Here is a 10,835-nt window from a genome sequence, read left to right as displayed (position 1 = left end):
GTGGCAACTATCGCCTGATACATAACAACATTGGTACATTCAGATCAGCGGCGCTAGCTATATTTACCCGCCAATCAACGCCATGGGCCATCTGTGGGGCTGAACGACCATGTCCCGGTACAGAATCTTATTCTTGCTCAAAATAATAAAAATATAGAATTGGAACATTTTAGTAATGTAATACAAGCATGTATCAAGCATGTAGCGAATTTTGGTTTTTCTCTACATACTCTGATTATGTTTTTTAAATATTGCTCAGATTTGCATGTACCCATAAAAATTAAACTACTCAAAATTGTGTTGGTAAATATTTTATTAAATTATATTTATATGTTTAGATTGAACATTACTTGTTATATACAATTTTCGCAATGATAATGACATTCGTTTTATACATACATGTTTGTGTCAGTCTTTAGATACTTATTATATTAGCATTGTGTGATTTTTGTAAAATTGTTCAAAAATTAATAAATTGATAATGTCGATTTTCAACAGTAAATCAGCAAAAAGTCTATATGCCATCAGGCGAAAAACATTTAAATGAATAGATAATTTGTTATAATCAATATATTATTATATTTATATACTTGGCTATACAATTATTTTTTAAGAAATCGTGTGGGGCAAAATGATACTAGTAGTGCACAACGCTGAACGTGTATTAATGTTCATAAATACAAAAGACGTATTGTAAGCGTTGTTCTTTGTTCATGAATAATTCAAAGAATTCCACTTGAAATTGAAACATTGGAAGAACTGTGTCTTCTCGTCAGCTCCAGAAATTGAACTTCGAATAAAGCTGCACAGTTTTAGCCAATGTACAATGTGATATTTACAATACCGGTGCCGGTTTACAAAATATGCCACATTTATCTGTAGCAATTACATTTAGCATATGATTCTAACTGTAGAATTTACACTCTGCATATGAATGCAAGTATGGCCGGTCTACAATCTACATAGGAACACACAATTTACCGAAATAAACCAACAGCAGGAATAATGAGCCACGTGACCTAGTGTCGTATAATTCTATAAAAACGCTATTCACCGGAATCAGAATTTAAATAATGCTGGTTTGAAACTGCCACAAACGTAAATGAATATAGACATGCAAATGAGACTTCGGCGACCCCAGCGCACTCGTGTCTGATAACCAGGTCAGTATTTTACAACGTTGATAACATCCGGTGTTTACTCTCCACTTACAGCGACATCTGCCGATAATCTACGCAGTGCAACTGACAGTAAATACCAGATTCAGAGCTTCTAATAATTTGAAAACTACTTTACTTTATACTTTAGTTTATATGGTCTTTATTTACAAATTCAAGGCCATCGGCCCATAAAAGTATTTACATGTACAAGAAGAATCACATATTTCGTTCCTAAGTTTCAATGCGTGAAAGATGTATGCAGCCAGTGGTTGTAAAATGTCAGAATTTTGAGAAGTAACAAGTTCTATAAATTTATCAAAAGACGGGGTATTATAAAATGTAATGGGTAAGTTTGAGGTTCGCAGTTTGAATACTACAAATAGTGCATATTTAGTACAATGTGAACAAAGGTGTATAAGTTATTGCACCCTCGCCAGTGGACTAGGACACACAGGGCTGTAATTGACAACAAATTGCCAAAGGAAAAAAATAATTAGAATTTGATTCGTTTTACAGACAACATCTATGTATGGGATTACTGGAGATATACATATCTCTGTAAAGGATGGGATATTTTATTTTGAACTTCATCAATACAGAAAGTTCAACACACAAGAGTACAACAAAATAGAAGTTGTTGCAGTGCAGCCTCTAGTCGTAGTCCTCTATGAAAGAACGCCGCTGCGTTGGAAATGTCAAAGTCCCACACCGCCACTACGTTTGTACATATTAATCAGATAGTTACCAAAGTATCAGTCACACTGAGTCAGTAACTATATCAGGGACTGTGGTTGTACCTGTTATGTGTATTTTATGAAGATTGCGACAATTCATCATTATGAATAGCATAGCCCCCACACAATGACAGTGGTGTCTTGCAGGTTTTTTGTGTCAACAATACTTTGCCAATATTTGACATTTTCAAAACTGAAATATTTGCTTGGAGCATGATATAATGTTTGCTGCTACATTGTAAAACTGAAACATAACATTAATGTTTGGCAATACTTTTCCAAAAAAACTCGAAATATGTCAAACAAAATGATCACCATTCGATCAGCTCGAATGCACTTGCAGAGATAGATTATACATACATAGATCGTACATCTAAGAGATATATAGAAGATATCTCACTTGTGACCCATGATATCAGATTTTTTAAACGAATGTAGTAATTCACATTTTATGAGAAATCGTACTGTTGGAGAAACGAGTCCCGTGTGTTACCAAGATGGGGTTAGGAGAAAACAAAATCAGCGATGACCACGAATTCGACATTAAAGCAAATCCCATTCGCCAGAATTCTGGTCGGACTCCGGAATTCTGTTAAGAGTACGGAATAATTGTGTTAATGCGGTGTGGTTAACGAGGGGGCCCAACGATCTCATCATATTTGATTCCGAACAGTATGATACTCAGCAGCGCTCAGTGCCGTATGTTACTAGGGTCACAGTCCCTCACTCTTTGTGCTAGGGTGAAGCCATCGAACGCTAATATATTGAATGTTAATTTCAATAAACGCTGGAGAAGCTAATGGACGTAATTTAAATTAAAACAAAATTATAACAAAATGTTTTCCAATGTATTGCTTGTATCAATGTTGCCCTGAATTGTGTTAAGAAGGATCTGTCTGTTATGTTTGTATAACTGATATTTTAACAGAAAGTGCTCTTCATCTTCAATATCATTAGTATCACATACCGGACAGCTTCCTACAGTAATGTTAATTTTATGGTATTTGTCCATTTCAATTTGTAAAAAGCATGTGCACTTAGTTTGGTCATTGATGATCTGTGTAGTGTAGCAGATAATTTTTAAGTCCAAATTCATTTTTTTTTTCAATTTTCTGAAGTACGTAGTTTATTTCTATGGTTAATACCTTTATATTCATTGTTTAGAGAATCCCTACTGTTTATTTTTAAGTTTGTTTCGAGTTTTGTAGTAATATTATTTATTAGGTATTTGTTCTCATTAATCTTTCCATCTTCCCACTCATGTTCCATATTAAGGTATTTGAGAATTGTTTTAATACAATTGACCTAATTTTGATTGCCTGAGTTATCCATATTGATTGCCAATCTGTATGCTTCATTTATGAGGCTATTGTCAGGCATATTGTGCAATCATAACCATTATTTAAACATCTGTCTGATACATGTAGTTATTAGGGCGTACCGCCCCAATTCTAATAAGCAAGCAAGGTTTACCTTTAGTATTTACTAGTGTCGCATACGGCTTATTTACCGCTTCCGTGTCACTGAGAATGTTCTAGAGCCGTGCTGTCTGGGTGGAATATTCTGGATTTTTTTTTAGAAACTGGTTGAATGGGTAATAGAGGCGGCGGTAGAAGGTAATGGGACATTCTAGAAATTTATAGTAAATTCCAGACTCATTGTGTATGCTGATGTAATGGTCTATTTGTAGACAGTGTGGGTATATATAGGGGGGTTGCTCAGCACTGAGATCAGATCGGAGATCTCGTTGAATTGTATTGGAGTTTAAGTATCTAGTTATTGGAGTAGTGGAGTTTTACCGCGTTATTATACTTGATGTTTGCAGAGTATAATAATACCAGTACCAGTTGAAACCTCATCTGTTGGCTCCGTGTTCGTATTTTATCATCGCCGCCAGGGAAGTCTTTCTGTTACTGTTGCCATTTTGGTATTTGAACCATCACACCTGTATTATACCAATTACGGTAATATTACGTTGCGTGTGACAACTAGCAACGTTTTAAGTGCATTTTTTACATAAAGAGACAATAAGTGCATTGAATAGTTTTTAGTCACATGCCCATATTTCTGCACACCATACGAGAGTTGTATCAAACATTTGCGTTTACAATTTTGATGGAAACTTTATTTTCCGAGTATAGCATCTGCTTTCATTTGAAATATACCTTCAGAGCCCGGTTTTCAAGTCTATTTGCGCTATATCTAGATATCCAGTTGATATTCAGTTTTATACCAAGATACATGTATGAAGACACTTTTTTTCTAATTCTAGATCATTCACATATAATTTATTTTGTTTAATGTTTTCCGACTTTTGTTAAATATTATAGTTTTTGATTACAAGATCGCTAGCGTGTAATAGACGTAATAGGTAAAGAAGACTTGATTGTTCGTGGTACCATGTTTGAAAACTGTTCGTTTTAGAAATCGTGATAAATATATTACGATTTCGAACAGCGATGCCTTCAAGTGTGATATACAGCGTTAGGTCCTTATAAAATTCTGTCCAAAAATAGTTCGCAAAATTTAAATAGTATTTTAACGCAATTCCAGACGGAATTCCAGAGGTGAGGTGATGTCTTTTGACAACTGTTTTGAAATTTGAAATATAGGTGAAGTACATTCCATCACGTACGACCCATCTCCACAATCATCACGTTTGATGTCTATCTATTGTTTGTATTTCAATTTACACGAATCCACTGGTGGTGGTGGTGGTGGGGGGGGGGGCTTTATCAGATTCTACGTGTTCATTGTTGAAGTTCGTTAACTTTGAGGTGAAGCTGAGGTTATATCTTTCGACAACTGGTTTGACATTTAACATGTAGGTGAATTATCACAGTGGATGATTTCCTATTGTTTGTTTTTCAATTAACACGGGTTCACTGGTAGGAGGGAAACTTTATGAGATGACATTGCACTATGAACTGGAATTGAACCAGTGATTTGATTCGTTAGCTCATTTTATCTCCATGGTTAAACATGTGTAGCCCCGAGTGTGAATAACAATACATTGACATAGCGCATTATCTAGTTCTATCTTCAAACTTCCAAATTCGACTTTCAATAAATATCGAATTGAGGCCGTGCTGTGGCTGATTTCTGTTCAGACTACTGTTAAGAGGTTTCCTGCAAATACTATACTCTCCGTGATTTGTTGCATGCTCTTGATTCTTGATCGAAAGATTGACTTCATACAAATCCCTGCAACTATATTTGCATGATATACCACAACTTAAATTGTTGGACATTCTGAAAGCACCTAAGTAAATTTTATCTTATTTACATTTTATTACCCCCATACAACACACATTATAGGTGGTCATAACCCCACCCCCACCCCGACAACAGTGCTGCTAGTTTATATACTTTCATATTTGGTGTCATGTTTACATTAAAGTGACGTTTAGAAGTGTGGCAAACAGGTCGGTGATCAGTTCCGAACAAAGATCGGACAGCATCCGAGAGTAATAGAAATTATGTATCCCCCTGATGTGTATGCAATCTCTTGCTACACGTATCGGACAAGACTTTCCACTGCGCGGGGACTGGGGTCCCCCTATTTTGAGAGAGAGGCTTTGGTGGTGGCATTAGTTGTCACGCCTCGGTAGGACCTTTCTTTCATGAATTGATCCCAGTGATCATAGTATCAGGGGTAAATTCTTCTCCTCTCTGGGTTCTCCACACGTGTCAGGGGGGAATCTCGTCTCTGTCTCTATATCTCGTCCCCTTGAGGTGCGGGATCGGGAAAGTCACTTATACTTTACAGTCAAATAAGACACACACAACGAAATACGTTTCAGCTCTCGTCTTAGTCGGTCAATCGAGCACTCTATAAGACACAGCGCCCTGGAGAAAAAATCCCCAAGACTATCGCAAGGCTGACCCAAGACTCTCTTAGACTGCGTCAACACTCGCCCCAAGTCTCTCCAGGACTGCACTACGACTGCGTCTATCGTGCTGTGCTCCCCAAGACCAACTCAAACTCTCTTTATTCATTTTCAAAACTCTAACCAATTACAAAAACAGTAAAAAGACTCTAGGACGTAACCTTCAATCATAAAGCCAATCACACTAAGCACTGAATACGTCATATCTTTTGATTAATCGTTCACTACATTAATAACTATGGAAAACAACTGTCAGAATCGCGACGGTTATCTGGTAATTAGTTCCAAATCACTGAGCCAAGTTCCGTCCAAAACTTCAAATAGGCCTAAACGATGACAGACATAACACAGCAATTCAGCTAATAATCAACTAATTAAGTCGGTCAACAGATACGCGAAAACAAATTCATGACAATAGGAATGAGAGTGTGTATTGTAGATGCACCAGCAGGTCTTGATGATGGCCATGTAGACATTGGGTTCAGACCAAAATCTCTGTGATTGTGTAGATTTGATTATGTGTTAATATAACTGGGGTCATCATTGAACTGGTCAGAGGTTATTCAGAGTATATAAAAACAGTACATTGTAAGTAAGTAAATAACTTTATTGATTTCGTATCCTTATTGGGATCTTGAAAATAATACAATAAAGAATGTTGTTTAAATAAACAACAGCTAGATAAAAAAGTCAGAAAAATAAAGTAAACAATTTGAAAATTAGATCAATAAGTAAAACAGAACAAAAGTAAAAAAAAAATATAAGAAATGTAAAATTTAGTGATTATTTTGGGGCAGCTGGTGTTTTTTTCAGTGTAATATCTCTGCGGTTAAAGCAGTTAAAAATGTATTTTGCATAGTCAGTGATTTCTTTGTTGTCAGTAGAGGTGAGAATTTTTATCATGATTTCTTCCTCAGCTACACCAGCTGTGGATATGTTATGTTCAGTGAACAGTTTAATCCTCTCCTCTTGGTGTAGTTTGCATTTTAGAAGAAAGTGTTTCTCGTCTTCTACTTCATCAAGATCACAGACTTTACATTTTCTATGGTCAATGTCAATATTTTTGTACCGCCCCGTTTCTATCTGTAAGGTATGGGCACTTATACATAGTTTTGTTAGGGCTGACCGATGGTTGGGATTTTTAACTACTGTTAGATATTTTTCATAGGTGTAATCCTTTTTCAGCAATCTGTAGGTTATAAGTTTGTTTTTATGATTTTTAGATTTATTGTCATCATACATGCTGTTTTCAGCGACTGTCTTAAACCGTTTAATGAGTCTATCTGAGATTGAATGAAGTAGACTGTAATTGCTGTTATGTTTACATTGTGTCCATGCGTCACCAAGGTCTAGAAAGTTCAGGATGGTTTTTGTTCCTGTTACGCAATTTTGTACGCCTGCATCATCTAGTTGTATGCTCAGCCGGTAAGCTTCATGAACTAATGTATTATGATCCATGTCGTTTAATCGCATCCAATATTTCAGCATTTGCCTTATACTTGAGATGGCAAGTGGAAGCCTACCAAGCTCAGGCAAGCATGCTAAATGTGTTTCGTTGCTGTTGACTTTTAATTAGGACCTAATTTAATATGTAATTTTTCCAGAGAGAAAAAGAGATTTGTCAAGGCAATTTTTTTGAGGAGGGCGAAAAAAAATATTCTCTTTTTCCATTAGATTTTGTGTGATTCTCAAAGAATTGTAAGTGAGATCTTTGATCGGAGAGAAGAAATGAAATACAATTTTATTCCATGTATAACCTTGTTTCTCATCTGCGCGAGACTTCGGTACTTTGATCATGATACTCCCACGAAAATGCAACTTGGATTTGGTATGCGGCGGGCGGTAAACAAATGAAGATAAAAATAATATTTTTTTAGCAATTTTTTGCGCTTACAAGTCGAGAGAAATTACGCTGAAATAAAATTTTATTTTTATTTCATTTTCGGCTCCTGTTCATTCGGCGGGTTCGCGAAACAAAGGATAATAAAAGTCTGGCCTTAATAATGCAATCGGACCAAATTTCACCACAGTACAGCAACATTGGTTTGATCATTGCATCAAACATCTTTAAGTGGATTTCTACTGGAATGTAGTTTTCGAAGAACAGCATTTGGTTCATTTTGAAGCATGTTTTCATGGCTCTATTTTTGAGATCTTCTTGTGCTTTATCAAGTTTGCCTATTGTGTTTAATTTCATTCCCAAATATGTATAAGAGGATGTTATTTCCAGCTCTGCTCCATTAAGAATGAAGTCAGATTTGTTAATTTTCTTCCTAGACTTATTGAAAATCATAATTTTGGATTTACAGATATTATATTGTATTCTATCGGCGACTGCTGGGCTTGTTGTGTATTTCTTCTAAACCAGTGAACCGGTGGACCCAGCTGTGACACCTCTGCATAGGGCCATGTCAGTGAGTCCAAGACCAAGTACTTTAGGAATGAGTTGGAACATTTCTGATCAGTATGTCCAAATCTCTGCCATCTATGAATTTAGTTGCCATGGAGATCATGTCATTAGGTATGGTGAATTTAGTTGATAGTTGTTCTAACCCGTTCATCTGTAATGATTCAGGACCTCACTACTTATGTATGGGCAAGTGTGTAGAACTGGACTCGATACAACATTTGACACGTGATATATTTGCATGAGCAATAGCTACATGAATAATTTCTGCATGGATAATTGCTAGTGCTTTCTTCTTTACAATTATTGTTGTAGTTGTTTTTATTACCAGACGTTCAGTATATTTGTTCTGTTATTATATCTTCCTCTACCCATAGGCTGAATATTTCTCGGTCTATAGTCCATGGTAGGGTGCGATTTCGAAGCTGCTGTTTCAGTGAATGCATTTAGGCAGTGATCATATTCGGGTGGCTTGATTCAACAGCAACTTGCAATGCAATAGTGCTATCAAACAACAAAGTTCCACAGAAGTTCCACATTCACAGTAAGGCTGATCTTGTCCTTGATAGGAACATTTGCAGAAAGTGGATGACAAGACTTGGTAACAATGTTGAACCACTCCTGGTATGAAATAGTGGCATGATGTAATTCCAGTAATCACAATGTATGGTGGTCATTGAAATGTATGTTAAAAATTGATATGAGGTACCGCCACAAGAATATGCGTTTAGTCAATGCTGTGGTGTTGAGAAGATGTGTAGAACAGGGTAACCCCACAGAAGCAAGAAACTCATTCTGTTTGGCCATCAAAACAATAGTAACGGTCGATACGTGTTGGCAGCTGGGCCAGGTATCATGACCACATTGGCAACCAATCAATCATACTGAAGAGGTCACTATGGTATGAGCACAGGGAGCTCAGGAACTATGATCAACTGTACGCACTCCCTATGAGTGGAGGGGGGGGGGTATTGGCTGGTATCTAGTGTAAGAAATAGACAAGGGATGAAGGCTCCAGCCAGTTCATATTTTTTAAACCGAAAAAAACAGACGAACAGAATGAAAAATAAAACCTATAAAAAATACCAGGTTGAAGAATATTAGTTGCTCTTTCAAATTTTGCCAAAGCCTTACCTATATTTTACCTATATCTACACAAATTGACTTCAATTACGAATAATTAACAGTTTGCCCGAACGCACGGCACAGTTTTTATAGCCTTGATATAATTTGTAACAAGTCATTGTCAATGACACGTCCCCGTTCCGTTCATATTTGAGTGACATATACATTCAAAGCAGATCATGACCGAAATGCACCTGCATATGTACAACACATTGTGCTAAATCTGAACAAAATCCATCCATGCATGACTGAGATCCGGTTCTGGAATTGTGAAAATACGTGATTTTGATGCATTTTCGGCCTTAAAATGGCCATCATTTCGCTATTGTTAAGCAGATCATGAAACAAAGGCACATATCTATTTGTGACATGATGTACCATGTGTGTGTGAAGTTTGAACTTGATCAATCCAGACATGTCTTGGATACGGATCCAGAACTGAATTCTTTAACAAAATGGCCGCCAGTCGGCCATTTCGAACTTGATCCGAAAAAAAAAAAGACGTGCATCAAGGTCCTATTATGTTTAATGTATGTACCAAATTTGAACAAAATCCATCCATGCATAACTGAGATACGGGTCCGGAATGGTGAAAATGTGCGATTTCAATGCATTTTCGGCCTTAAAGCGGCCGCCATTTGGCTATCGTTAATGAGATCATGAAACAAATGCACATACATATTTGTGACATGATGTACCTTGTGTGTGTGAAGTTTGAACTCGATCAATCCAAGCATGTCTCGGATACGGATCCAGAACTGAATTCTTTAAAACAAAATGGCCGCCAGTCGGCTATTTCGAACTTGATCCGAAAAAAAAAATGACGTGCATCAAGGTCCTATTATGTTTAATGTATGTACCAAATTTGAATGAAATCCGTCCATGCATAACTGAGATCCGGGTCCGGAATGGTGAAAATGTGCGATTTCAATGCATTTTCGGCCTTAAAGCGGCCGCCATTTGGCTATCGTTAATGAGATCATGAAACAAATACACATACATATTTGTGACATGATGTACCTTGTGTGTGTGAAGTTTGAACTTGATCAATCCAGACATGTCTCGGATACGGATCCAGAACTGAATTCTTTAAAACAAAATGGCCGCCAGTCGGCTATTTCGAACTTGATCCGAAAAAAAAAATGACGTGCATCAAGGTCCTATTATGTTTAATGTATGTACCAAATTTGAATGAAATCCGTCCATGCATAACTGAGATCCGGGTCCGGAATGGTGAAAATGTGCGATTTCAATGCATTTTCGGCCTTAAAGCGGCCGCCATTTGGCTATCGTTAATGAGATCATGAAACAAATGCACATACATATTTGTGACATGATGTACGTTGTGTGTGTGAAGTTTGAACTCGATCAATCCAAGCATGTCTCAGATACGGATCCAGAACTGAATTCTTTAAAACAAAATGGCTGCCAGTCGGCCATTTCGAACCCGATCCAAAAAAAAAAATGACGTGCATCAAGGTCCTATTATGTTTAATGTATGTACCAAATTTGAACAAAA

This window comes from Saccoglossus kowalevskii, chromosome 8 (assembly GCF_978046115.1).
Source record: "Saccoglossus kowalevskii chromosome 8, keSacKowa6.1, whole genome shotgun sequence".
Classification (NCBI taxonomy): Eukaryota; Metazoa; Hemichordata; class Enteropneusta; family Harrimaniidae; genus Saccoglossus; species Saccoglossus kowalevskii.
This window is presented reverse-complemented; position numbering follows the sequence as displayed.